Source organism: Hevea brasiliensis, chromosome 18 (genome assembly GCF_030052815.1).
Source record: "Hevea brasiliensis isolate MT/VB/25A 57/8 chromosome 18, ASM3005281v1, whole genome shotgun sequence".
In the NCBI taxonomy this organism is placed as follows: Eukaryota; Viridiplantae; Streptophyta; class Magnoliopsida; order Malpighiales; family Euphorbiaceae; genus Hevea; species Hevea brasiliensis.
Genome location: NC_079510.1, coordinates 52,370,149 through 52,385,155, shown reverse-complemented (window position 1 = coordinate 52,385,155; position 15,007 = coordinate 52,370,149).

Here is a 15,007-nt window from a genome sequence, read left to right as displayed (position 1 = left end):
ATCATGAATAGATACAGCTGGGAGGTCAGAACAAAAATCTTGGGATGTGACCTTGTAAGAGAAGGGTCTCTTCAAAGGCTAAATCAAATGGCATTCCCTCCTCTCCCTTCGCATCAGCAAATAATTTAAAGAAAAACGAAAAGCTAATTAAAGAAAAAAGAATATGAGAAGCTCGGTCTCGAAGAAATCTCATACGACAATCGGCCATTTAACTTCTCAGCCGTAAATAATTTCATTAAAGGCCTTTGAAAGGCACAGCTGAGATGTAAATGGTTCAAGGCTTAAAGAAATACGACATGCATACTAAATGAATAAAATTGGTAGCATTGAAGGGTAATTTTGCTATTATATAGTATTTGGAGGTCTTTTTTAAAGTTTAGTATTTGTAGGTATTTTTTAAAGTTTTGGATTTATTTGTTTGGGCTGGGCTGAAAAAGAAAAAAATCTTTTCTCCCTTAATGGAGAGTCCATTTTTGTCTTCTAAGGGAAAGAAAAGCTGCCTTTATGGAACCTACCTTCTGTCCCTCGTATTCCCTTTCAACACCCAAGTGGAAAAACAACATCGTTTTTCTTCTTCTGCCACATTTTGATAGGGTGAAAGATGTGGTCTTCTCTACCCATACTTTGCGTTGTTGACGTTAGTTGGAGTACAGGTGAGTACGTATACTATTTTTCATTCATGCCCGATTTTATGCTATTTTACTTACTTTGTATCTGCTATTGTACTATTTTTTTCCCATATATGCCTGATTTTATGCTATTCTACTTGCTTCCTATCTCTTGTTATCTCCTATTGTACTTCGTTTTTTAATCTCATTTCATGCTATTCTACTCTTCCTCCTCTTCTTCTTCTAGGTGTCTTCCTCAATCCCTCCCTTTGCAGAGACATATTCAAGTGCTCACTTTTCTCTACTCTCTTTTATATTTCCTCAATCCCTCCCTTTGCAGAGACATATTCAAATGTGTTGTCTTACATTGGTTTGGAATGAGGTGTTTGAGGTATATATAAAACTTCAGCAAACCTCGTCCCTTTGAACTAGCTTTTGGAGCGGAGTTAGGCCTGATTTATTTTCTCAATATGGTATCAAATCTCATGGCTTCTTTTCAACCATATTTTTTTTTTTTAGCTTAATTGATCATATTTTTCTTACTTGTTTCTTAGATAAACAAAGTTTTTTTTTATTCAAAGCTAAGAAGAGATGGCAAATACTCCAAGGCTTGAGGACCTCCCTTTTAGCCCTTATTATTTACATCCTAATGAGAACCCATCTCTGGTTCTAGTCTCACCAACTTTATCAGTGTCAAACTACCATTCTTGGTGTAGATCCATGAGGATGGCCTTACAATCCAAAAATAAACTTCAATTAGTAGATGGATCATTCCCAGTTCCACCTGTTACCGACCTTACATATTCAGCATGGTAATGCTGCAACACAATGGTACTCTCATATCTCATTAACTCTCTATCTTTATCTATTGCACAAAGTATCATATGGATAGATAATGCTTTGTATGCCTGGAATGATTTAAAAGAAAGATTTGCAAAAAGGGACTCCTTTAGAATAGCTGAACTACAACAAGATGTTCACACCTTTAATCAAGGTCAATTGAGTGTCATTGATTATTTTACACATCTAAAGATCTTATGGGATGAATTTATGATCTTGAGATCTATTCCTATTTGTTCTTGTAATCCTATTTGTTCATGTGGAGCATTGGTCACTTGAGAAAATATGTAGAATCTGATTATGTTATTCGATTCATCAAGGGATTCAATGATAACTTTTCAATAGTGAGGTCCCAAATCATGTTAATGGAACCATTGCCTTTTACTAACAAAGGTTTCTCCTTAGTTATTCAACATGAAAGGCAACTTTAGTGTCACAACCCAACCTATGGGCTGGACCGGCACTAGGACCTGGGCCAGCCTAAAGCCCCCGAGGCCCGTAGTAAGCCTAACTATTCCTTAACCCAACTCTAAGGCCCATTTGGGCCCAATTTCAAGAATTCAACCGGACAGAGTCCGGCCATAAAATGGACATTTCAACGGGGAGTTTTTGACTCACTCGACCTGTAAACACATTATATAATCAATTGGGGAGCTCAGCTCACCCTTCACATACTCATACAACATAAAAATAAATGGGAGCTCAGCTCCCTCATCCAATCCATCAACATGCATAAAATAATAAGTTTACAGGTCCAAAATAACAATATATATTATAGACCCAATTCAAATAAATATTTCTAACACATGCGGAAATTCTAAGAGTTAACAGGTTTATACAAAAATAAATAAAAGACCTGCGAGGGAAAAAAGAAGGTTAACCTCAAAAATATCCTCCTGTGGCCTGGAAAAATATTGAACAGGAGTGAGCATTCGACTCAGAGAGTAAAATATCAATTTTAACCATAATCTCTATAACTATCTAAAGCTAATGCACCCTGTAGAGTGAAATATAGTATCAGCAATAATTTCACATCATAGCAGCAAAAAGGTAATTTGGAGCACTCACACACCTGATAATGTCAAACAATACATATATGGGAGCTGATCCCCTATACAGCTCTCTTAATCCAACCTGTGCCAGCGAAGAACTCAGCTCGGACTTCCACTTAATAACCAAATCGGGGTCCCAGTGAAGAACTCAAGCCGTGTCTACCCCGAAGGACCGGGCCCCAGCGAAGATCTCAAGCTGTGTCTACTCGTCCTATCCATAGTCAACACCACATCACACGCACACCAACGAACGCACACTGCTCCAAATTACCACAACAACATCCATGGCACTTTAACAGTTATGAATGCAACATAAAATGTGCCTAGAGTTTAACTACATAGATACATACATATAAGTGATGCATGGGCATGCTTAAACATATAATAATATTGAAATTACAATTAAAATTAATATTTTACTCACAGACTTGACAGCAATCACTATAGCGGCTGGGCGGAGGAAGAAGGTTGTCCCGGCTCACCTGACAATTTTATTACAATCATTGAATAAATTTGACTCAATACAAACTAAGAAAAGACCAAATACGTCCTAAGTCGTGCCGAAAATCCGGCAGAATCTCCCCTATACCTAGGACCTACCCAACCTGCAAAAGGGCTCAAAACGCACTTCTATATTCACCAACCATACACCCACAACTCAATCATATCACACAGCCCCTCCTGGGCCCATCTAAACAGTCATCAATCACAATATATAAATTTACAGTTTAGTCCTTATAATTGATCATTTTTGCAAAAAATGCCCAAATAAACTCTAAAAATTTTAAAACTTTGCCCCGCGGTCCTTAACAATATTATCAGTCTATTGCAAAAAGAATCATAATTTTCTGAGCTACTATGAATATTTTATGGATTTTTAATCCCATTTAAGTACTAGAAAATTACGAAAAAGTAAGGTTCGGGTTTACCTATGCCGATTCCGACTTCGATGACGCGCTCGGGACATCTGACAATGGTGGAGTAGCCAAAACCTCGATCTAATTCGGAGACTTTTTAGGTAGCCGGTCTGTCTGGCCGGAAATTCATAGACCCGGACAGCTGTTGAATTTCCGTGAATTGAAGATACCTACACGAAACCTACAACACGGGGGTTAGTACATAAATTTTACGGAATTTTCTAAACTCATTTAATGTTCGAAAAAACACTACGAAGTTCCGTGGGACCCACCGAAAAACGGTGTTGGAAAATTTTGAAATTTATATCGTCGCGAAGCTCTTGACGAGTGGAGAGCTCTGGTATTCTCCGTTTTCTCGTGGGGTTCACGGTTTGCGTGAAATCTAACCCAAAAGTAAAAAATGGCTAAAATTTCCCTGGCAAAAATTGGACAAATCGCTGGATGGATTTCGGTGTTCTTGGTGTCTATGGAAAGCTCTCGACGAGTAGATGGGTTTAGACACAAGACCTGGCCCAATCGATGGCCGGATCGGCGAGATTTCGGCCGAGAAGACGAAGCGTCGCGCGACGTTTGCCGGCGTTCCAGGCTGCGGCCGGCGAGCTGGGGTGGCTGGGGAGGCTCGCCGGCGGGCTGGAGTGGCTGGGGAGGCGGCTGGCCGACCAGGGGAGGTGGGAGGAGAGAGAAAACGGGAGAGAGAGAGAGAGAGAGAGGAAGGAGAACGCGCACAGGAAGAGGAGATGAAGAAGAAGAAAAGGAGCCAGCCCGATTCGGCCGGTCCGATTCAGTCTGGTTCGATTCAGGATACAAAATTTTAAATTTTTTACTTTGTCTTGGGACCGAAAACGAGATCCAAAAATTCCGAAATAAATTCTAGAAAACTCAGAAAAATTCGTAGACTCCAAATATATTTTTAGTTTTGTCACGTGGTCTTTAAATTAAATTTTAAAAATCATCAAAGTTTTTATTTTCTGAAAATCAAACCCAATTTCTACAATTCGAAAAATTTCAAATAATTTCCTAAAATTCAAATAAAATAAAATAAAATATCAATATTTACCCAAAAATAATAAATTTAAAAATTAGGGGTGTTACATTTAGATCTCAAGTGTGATTGCACAAAATTTTAACATGCAGCTTGCTTTGTCAAAAACAATCTAGTTACAATGAGCTATAAGGGCAATAATACTATTGTGCACCCATAAAATTTTCAACAGCAACAGCCAAAGAAAAATTTCAATAAGGGGAACAAGAAACCTACGATGTGTACATTTTGTGGTTGGCCAGGTCAGACAATTGAAAAATGCTATAAAAAGCATGGATATCCTCTTGGGATGAAGCCAAAAAGAAGATCTAATCCAAATTTTGCTATTGCTAATTTTGTTGATGGAAATTCTTTTACGCAACATGAATCTAATATGGTTAAATATTCCAGTGATTCAGAGTCTGAACAAGTTTATTTCACCAAGGAACAATTTCAACAGATAATGGCAAAATCAATCAAGTCCCTCTATAGCAGTAACTGGAATCACATACTCAGCAACTAGTAATGTCTCTACTCCTGGCAACTACTCCTGGCAATTCATGCATTGCTGGTGGCTGCTCTCACTCACGACAATTGACAGTTAATTTTGTTGACTCCATCAATTCTGGTATTGTGTTATCCACTGTGCATCAGGTATTGTGTTATCTACTGTGCATCACATTCAACTATCTAAACACACATGGTTATTGGACAGTGGAGCTACAGATCACATTAAATGTGACTTGGCGCTATTTTTTTCCTGCAAATCAGTCACCAATTTCTTTGTTAAGTTGCCAAATAATCAAAATGCCCCTGTATCCCACATAGGCACTATGCATCTTAGTGATGAACTAATCTTACATGATGTCCTGTGTATACCATCCTTTTGTTTTAACTTCATTTCTGGCAGTAGATTGATAGCAGCATCGGCTTGATTCTTAATTTTCACAAAAGATTTTTGTGTCATAAAGGATCTAAAGAGATGGAGGAAGATAGGCTTAGGTGAACAGAGAAATGGATTATATTATTTGACATCACCCTCACATCCACCTATTAAAGTTCATAGTATTTCCTTTTCAGTCAACATCAATTCAACTGTGGCACTGCAGATTGGGGCATGCATCAACTCAGAGGATTCTGCATCTCAAACAAGACTTTTGCAAAGACCTACCATCTCAAATTAATCCTTGTGATGTCTGTCATTTTGCAAAACAAAAGAGATTACCATTCCCTGTTAGTGAATCTCATTCTGTAGCTTCTTTTGACTTGGTACCTGTTGACATCTGGGGGCCTGTTTTTCCATCTTTGAATGGTTACAGCTATTTTCTTACCATTGTAGATGATTTTTCCAGATTTACTTGGCTTTTCTTGACGAAAACCAAATCTGAAAGAAGAATTTTGCTTCCAAATTTTTACACCATGATACAAACTCATTTTCATAAAAACATTAACAACATTCAAAATGACAATGGTGCAGAATTTAGGATGACAGAATTCTACAATTCTAAAAGGATACTTCACCAAACTAGTTGTGTTAAAACACCACAACAAAACAGTGTTGTGGAAAGAAAGCATCAACACATTCTTAATGTAGCTAGGGCATTGCAGTTCCAAAGTCATCTTCCTACTGTTTCTTGGTCTGAATTTGTTTCTTATGTTGTCCATCTAATCAATAGAGTTCCTTCTCCTGTTATTAATAACAAGACTCCTTATGATATTAATAACAAGACATTTATGATAAAGTTCCCAACCTTTCTCATCTTAGAGTCTTTGGTTGCCTTTGTTACTCTTCTTCTTTACATCAGAATAGATATAAATTCTCTACTAGAGCACATAAATGCATTTTCATCGGGTACAAGCAAGGTATAAAGGGGTATAAACTTCTTAATTTGAAAACAAATGAGATAGTTGTGTCAAGACATGTTATTTTCTATGAGCATATGTTTCCATATCAGTCTATTGGTGATATTTCACAAGAGAACACAAGCTTTGTTTTTCCTATTCCATACAATGAACCAGACAATTCACAATTCTTAAAAACCCAGATTGCTCAAACGGTAATAAATGACATATTGCCTATCCTTACAACCACTGAACCACCAGATAATAATCCAAGAAGATCACAGAGGTCAAGGCAACCCCCAACCTCTTTGCAAGACTATTATTGCAATTTGATCAAATCTCTACCAGCTCAAGCCAGTTATCAAGCCATCTCTACAGATTAATGGAAGGTACTCCACATAATCCTTCTTTTGTCATTTCTTATGACAATTTGTCAGTATCACACAAGTCCTTTCCTGTTTTTATATCTATTCCTGTTGAGCCAATGTCATACAATCAGGCTGTAAAATATCCTGAATGGCAGGAAGCCATGAAGCAGAAATTGAAGCACTCCAACTCAATCATACATGGGATTTAACATCTCTTCCTCCTGGATAGACCCCCATTGGTTATAAGTGGGTTTACAAAATCAAGTATCAGTCTGATGGCTCAATTGAGAGATATAAGGCCAGACTAGTTGCAAAGGATTTCACACAACAACCTGGAATTGATTACAATGATACTTTTTCACCTGTTGCCAAAATGACAACTACAAGAAGCTTACTTGCTTTGTCAACAATGAAAGGTTGGCATCTTCACCAACTGGATATTAACAATGCCTTTCTTCATGGTGCATTACATGAAGAAGTCTATATGCAATTACCACCTGGTTTTGCAAGTCCTATTCCTGATCAAGTTTTCAAACTGACAAAGTCTCTTTATGGACTTAAGTAAGTAGACGATGGCATTCTAAATTATCAAGTGCTCCTCTCTTAAGGCTTTAATCATGCACATTTGATTCCTCTATGTTCATCAAATACAGCAAAGATTTTATTCTTATTCTGCTGGTTTATGTTGATGATGTCATATTGGCAAGTGATAGCATGACTGCAATTGATAATATCAAGCACTTTCTTCATGATCAATTCAAAATCAAAGATCTGGGAAACTTGAAGTATTTTCTTGGTTTTGAGATTGCTAGAACCTCACTAGGAATAAACACGAGTCAGAGAAAATATGCACTGGAACTCTTGACTGAAACTGTGTTTCTAGTTTGCAAGCCAGCCAAAACTCCTATTGTGCCAACAAGTAACATCAAGATCAGCAAATGCCTTTGCTTGAAGATGTTATTTATTACAAAAGATTAATTGGCAAATTGATTTATCTTGCTCACAGTAGGCTTGATTTGTCCTATGTAGTTCAACACTTAATTTCCGGATAAACCAACAAATGTGCATTTAGTTTTAGCATATAGGATCTTGAGATATCTTAAGTCAGCACCAGGACAAGGACTCTCCTTTTCATCACAAGGAAATATTCAATTAAAGGGCTTCTCAGATTTTGATTGGGCAACATGCCCTGAAACTAGAAAATCATTAACTACTTTTTGTATCTTTCTTGGTCCTTCTCTAGTCTCTAGTTTCTCGGAAATCCAAAAAACAAACCACAGTGTCAAGATCATCCTCAAAGGCAGAATACTGAGCAATGGCATCAGCAGCTGGTGAATTGCAGTGGCTTCTATATCTGTTTAAGGATGTTCATGTTTCACATAACAAATCAGCTATATTGTATTGTGACAATTAATCTCCTATGCACATAGCACATAATCCTGTGTTCCATGAAAGGAGAAAGCACATAGAAATTAATTGTCACTTGATAAGGGAAAAGATCAAATCTGATGTTCTTCATGTGCTACTGATCTCATCCAAACATCAGGTAGCAGATTTCTTCACTAAAGCACATCATTCCATTGCATTTCATCAATTTCTATCCAAGCTTGGTGTTCAAAACATCTACACCCCAAGCTTGAGGGGGGCTAATAAGCATATGAAATTGCAGCATCCCACAAATTCTCTACAGCAGCATCAGCAGCTGCCAAGTGTTCCAAATCCAAATATCCTAGAGGGAACTAACCAACAACAAAGGAAATCAAGGCCAATGATTAACAAGGCAGCTGGATAGTTTATAATTGTCCTTTTGGAATCTTTCAAGAATGTCATAGCTGCAGGAATTAGTTTTGTTTGTTTGTAATTAATTGATTTTTATTTTATGGTAGTGATTAGTTAGACGAAAATTATGGAGAGCTTACATGGCTATGCTTGCTCTCCAAGTTTAATAACCTGTATATATTCAGTCATTCCTAGATTCATTTCTTTAAGTTGAATGAAATTCATCTATAGTTCATCTTTAAAACCTCAACATGGATTAAAGCTTACCCTGCTTCAATGTTGAGTTGCCCGCAGATGTCTTTGCCTACAAACTTCACGCATATATCTCATGCATAAGCGTGAGAGGGGTGTGTTGTCTCAAATTGATTTGGGATGAGGTGTTTAAACTATATATAAGACTTGGATAAATCTCTATTCGTTGAGCTAGCTTTTGAGGTGGAGTTAGCCTCAGTCCACTTTCTCAATACAAGTTTTTAAGAATTGTGATGAATAGAAAATATATCGTGTTTGAAAATTTTGTATGATTAATTTTAGCAAAAAGGGCGTCATTATCCTTGAACCTACAAGGCATGGGTTGGTGTTATTTTTCCATATTATTATTCCATGGTAGGCCACGATTGATTGGAGGGACTAAAATAGTCATATAAAAAGGCTAATCAAAAGAATTAGTCCCACATAGTATATGCAATTAATCTTTGGTTTCATGGATTAGGAACTTTCTTCATTCAAATAGGGGCTATTGTATAAGTTTCTGCAATTACCTGGTTCAATTAGTAGTATACCAGTGGAGGGAAATGTGCTGTGATTATTATCCATATTGCAATGTTATGCCAAATAACTCCAACATTCTAAATTCCCTAAAGGTTATGGGAACAATTCATGCAATCCTTTATGATAGAATTGCAGTCACATATTTTGAAGTATGCCTTCACTCCTAATCTTTATCAAAGTCTTAGATTAGTAGTATTATTGTGCCCTTCTTAATGTAGTGTATCTTATTGTTTCCTTGAATCTTGCCATTACAAGGTATTAGGATTTTGTGAAATTAGTGGATGATTAAATGAAGCTAAACATTAGATATTTTTTATCAGAGCTTTAACTCTAACACAAGTTATCCATGAACAAATCAAACTGAGGCCAGTTCTAGAATTCAAAATTTTAAATCATACATTGGATTGAATAATCTAACACAGGTCTCAATATATTGCTACTACAAATGCATTTGGTCCTCATTTTGACCATGTAGCAAATGAAATTATAATAGAAAACAACTTAATCGAAGAAGACTCTATATAATTAGAACAAAATTATCGTGCTGATTTAACCAATTTCTTACTGCCACTGTTACTGTGTTATAAAAGATGTCAATTAAAGATTTCAGTGACATTATCATAACAACAGCATTTTGCTATAAATAAAATATAGATCTCAAAGGCTATATTTGTTGTGTTATTTCCAGAATAAACTCATGTTATTGACAACTTCAGGCATTCAGAAGGTTATATGAACAAGTTGGGTCTTGGGTGGGTTTATGCCATTACTAAATATGAATCTGCAAGTCCACATAATTGTATATTAACTCCCTTTGCAAACTGGTGTTTTTTTTTTTTTTCTTCTCATTAATGTCTTATATATTAATGACAACATCATGCTATTTTTAGGTTGCAATGGTAACTGATACCGTATACAGTGTTTGGGCTAAATATCGTCTTCAAATTAAAGTACTTCGATTGCCTTGCTTGACATAATTGACATTCGACGAACTGCTGTTAATGGGCATGGCCTTTCACAAAAGAATTTATACTGATTGGATTACATATTTGGTTTTCATTTCCAAAAGATTCAGACAAAGGTATTTCTTAGGAAAAAGTTTAAAAGTTATAGAGCAAAACTTGTAACTCATTAATTGGGGGTGCAGTGGTCGGACATTAAAAAAATAATGTGTCGCAAGGGTCTTGCAATTGCCGAGCAATTCTCACTGAAGTGAAAAGTGAAGAGTCGCCATTTTAATTTTGAGGAAAAATTGAAGAAAACCATTTTTATTTTAGGAGAATTCGAAAAGAATATTAATCACTTTTATTTTAGAAATTCAGGGTTCTAGGTTCGTATACGCGTGGGGAAAGTGTTAGGTACGTCACGTCGTCCCTCGACAAGGGTAAATAGATTTAAGGATGTGCTATTTACAAGTTAATACCGATAATTTTATTAAAGCTTGAATCACGATGTTGGTTCATATGATTGCTATAGGGTCGCTTAATGTTTCATTATTTGGAGGGGGCCTAAGAACAAAAATAAATGGGATGACCCTGAAGTGAATTTTGCCTCTGTTTATTTTTATTAAAGTCCTCCCTCCATAAAATTAGGACTCTAATTTTAAAGAGGTATTATTTGGTTCCTAGAGATTTACAACGAATAAGGAGAATTCTCAACTTACTCATTATTAATCTCATTATCGGTGTTCAAATAACATAGGGTGTCGTGTGTGAAGTGACAAAGATTGGACCAAGATGGGGTTTCGATTTTCATTCCTTTTGATTGGGACTTCAATTCAAAGGAGAATGTGTTAATTAGAGCCTAGGGAGATCTATTCATTGATGAGGACTCTCAACGAATGAATCAAAATTCCATTATCGGCATAATCAACTGCTGTTCTTCACTCATACTGATTCAATTTAGATCATTGATGCGTTTAGGACTTAATGGTTTATAGATGATTGTTTATAAAATTTTATCTAGTTATGAGAGATGAATGTAGTAACTTTAGGCTAACAAATTTAAGGAAGGGCTCTCCCTTAATTAAAGTGTGAAAATAGAATATTATAAACAATTCCAGGAAGGACTCTCCCTTTGCGCATATGAGAGTGTGTTTGACATAAAAGATATCAAATGTAAAGGGCATGTATTTAAAATGGTGTAGGACTAAGGAAAGACTTTCCCTCAACCTAAGAACATGTTAAAAATTGTATCATTTTGAAGGATGTAATTAAAGTTCAAGGAAGAACCCTCCCTCGATTTAAAAGAAGTGCATTTCTAGTGAAACACTTAATATGGGGTTAAGGAAAAACTTTCGCTCGAACCCCTCGGATAAAAATTTGTTTATTTCATGAACAGACTTAAATGGAGGGGATCCAAGGAAAGAACTCTCTCCCGAACCCCATACCTTAAAGAAAGATTGTATTTTAAAATATTACCGTTGTGAGGTCATTTTAAGACTTGATAAAATCAATTTATTGAACTCCAAAGATAACCATTATTTAAATACATTAGTAATTGCTAGAAATTGGTTAAAATTTCGAACCAACCATTTCATCGAACAATACAACATTATTTCCAAGGTCATGTTATTATTTCTAAACTATAAAATAAGAATGCAATTCCATATGCATTGTTTCCAAACTCCTCTTATGTTTAAAGATAAAAGGAAAAAGGAATAAAACACCATAAGGACCATTTCCGAACTCCTTTTAGACTTGCAACATAAGCAAAAAATGCCATAAGCATCATTTCAGAACTCATGTCCTTATATCCGAACTCCTATCATTATTTTCAAGCTCCTATTATCATGTCCGAACTCTTTCTAAAGAAGAATGATAATACTCACAATATCAAACTGAAGTGGCGTTCACAAGATAAATAAAAATGATATTTCGAACGACAATGTAATATTTATGGAGTAAAAATATTTCAACAAGAACCTAAAAAAAATCTCAATGAACAATGTAATATTTATGGAGTAAAAATATTTCAACAAAAACCTAAAAAAACATCTCAACGAAAATGTAAGAATATAATATATGCACAGCGGGTATTTCAACCATTGCCAGTTTTAACTTTATTCTCCTAAAAGTTTAGTAGAATAACATACTATAGAATGTGCCTTGTAAAGGCCAGAAAGGCAAGATGATAAGGAGAGTTCGGATTCTAGCTTATACAGGGCCCAAGGTATTGGCATGTGACCTAGCTATATCCATCTTAAGGAAAACATGTAGACATCCATAGAATTTTTTTTTATTACTTTTTTTTTTACCTGCAATGAGCTTTAACAGTGACGGGGAGAAGTGGGCTCTGATACCTGGTGCTTACGAAGAAAATGGAGCTACAGAACTACCAAATCAATCCTTTTGAATTGACAAGCTAAAGTACTACTGGAATGAGATTTTCAATGTGGCGTGAGGATTCTAAGAACTGTTGTTTTGGGATTGTGGAGATTCTTTATAAAACTGACGTTTATAAAGACTCTTTATTCCCTTCTCTTATACTCTATAGACTTTTGAAAAAAAAGGACCCCTTTAACAGTAACACTTCGGGTATTTATAGGGAATGGAAGCGCTAAAATGGAGGGTCATAACCCAAGATGGAAAAAGGAAGGGTTGGGATTTAAAAGGATAAAATTTGAGGGTTAGGAATTAAAGAGATCAAAAATTAAGGGCAGAGATCAACTCAGGACTCCTTTATCCCTTTTTTCTTTGATCCAAAGGTTGGGAATTATGCCTTACAAATTAGATCAAGGATTAGGGTTAAAAAAATACCAATTTTGTCTTTATTACTTTTGATCCAAGGATTTGGGATTTACCCTTAATTTAAATCTGATGGTGAAAACTTGATCTACAAAATCAAGGGCTATGATTTAATGGTAAAGTGATTTATGAGATTTTGTCTTGCTCGACCTTTTGCCTGATCCTTCTTTGATCCCTTTGTCTGACCTGATTTAATTCCCTAATTCGATCTCACTTAATTTGATCTCTCTTAATCTGCTCTGATCCATTTGAACCCTCTTTATCCGATCTCTCTTTATCCGCTCTTGCTATGACTGGCCAAGGTTGAAATTTTCCTAGGGCTAGGCCTTCTATTAGTTGAGATCGAAAGCACTAGGCCCGTTTGAACCCGAACTTAATTGGGCGAGTTCTATTTTGGCCGATCTCTTTTGTCATCGATCCCCTGTCGAGCTCAGTCTCCGAATTTGGGTACATCTAGGGAATTGGGAAAGTATGAAATGTTTGTTTGTCCGAGATGTCGCTTCGAGCTTCACAGGCATTAAATGTACAGGGCTATATATATATATATCTGAGAGGGGTTGTCATTTCACACTTTGCATCCATTTTTTCTCAAACCTCTCTGTCGAGTCTTCTCTCAAGCTTTTGTACTCTTGTGACATGATTTTTATCGAAGGTATAGTCCTTGATCTTTTCCCATTCATTATTTTCTTATTTCATTGGAAAATGAGCGGCGGCAACATTGAGAGAGAGGCGAGTCCGCCGTCGATTAATGTTTCATGGACCTCCGACGAGGGGGAGGAGGTGGGAACAAGTGGGCTAAATGAGATTGAGATGTCGGCTAGACCAATCTCAAACCAACCGCCGGGCCAAGCTAAGAACAAGCTCCAAACCCCAGGAAGGAATCTCTCCTGGTGGATGAAGTAACGTCGGCTCTGAAGCATTCTGAACTGGCGTAAATAAGTCAGGAATTCAATCTCTCAGCTAACGTATACGAGCTCATTAGATGCCACAGAGATCTTCGAGCCGATCACTTTTTTGAGGAGGGGGATCAAATCATTATATACGAGGAACAACTGAAAGCTGGGCTGCAGTTTCCCTTAGAGCAGTTCTTTAGGGATATGTTAAGCTATCACCGCATTTGTGTAGCTCAATTACACCCAAACTTGTGGAGAACTTGAGTTGCCTTTCGGGGTTTGTGCCGAGCTAAGGGTCTTAAACCCACGGTGAGGGTGTTTGCCGAGCTACACTGCCTTGCCAGACACAACAATGACGAGTACTAGTTCTTTCAAGCAAAGTCGAACTACGGGCTCTTCACCAAACTCCCCTCCTCCTTAAAGAACTAGAAAGATTCATTCTTCATTTTATGGAGTCGGGATCCTCGTGGCTTCAAAGGCATTCCACAGAGTTGGAACTACTTGGCCAAGAGGCCTTGGGAGAAGATTGTCCTTAATCAGGACGAGACGACAGTGATCGAGGAGCTGAAGAGCTAGGCGAACACTCGTCAGTACCTATGCTCAGATGTCATTGCGGCGGAATTGAAGTGGTGGCTTATGAATGTGGTCACCCAAGAAGATATTTCACTTCAACTTTTCGATCTCGAGCCAGAAAGGTTAACTGCCTTATCTTGATTCTCTTCATCAATATAAACTCACTAACGCTTTTTGTGTGCAGATATGCCAGATACCAATGCTGATAAAGTGGCGAAGAAAAGGAGGAGAGAGCTTTCCTAGCAAATTCTCGAGAAGAAGGAAGCAACTGCTGCTACTACTGCTGCTGTTAGGACTGAGGAGCTCAAAGCTCAAAAAAGGGCTCGAGTTGAAGAGACGACCTCTCAAGCTCAGGCTAAAGAACCCATAACTGAGAGATCGGCTCCTCCTCCTGACCAACCTCAGCTTCAATCGCCGACCTCTACTACTTCTGAAGGCGGTTCATCCGGGCAAGCTGGCTCGTCTGGACATCCCATCTCTAAGGGTGCCCAAGTGTTGGTGCAGTCTCTAGAGAAAAATCGAACTGTCAGGTGCAACCTAGATTTGGCCCGAGTTACTAGCGCAATAATGTGCTTCGCAGAAGACTAAACTCGGATG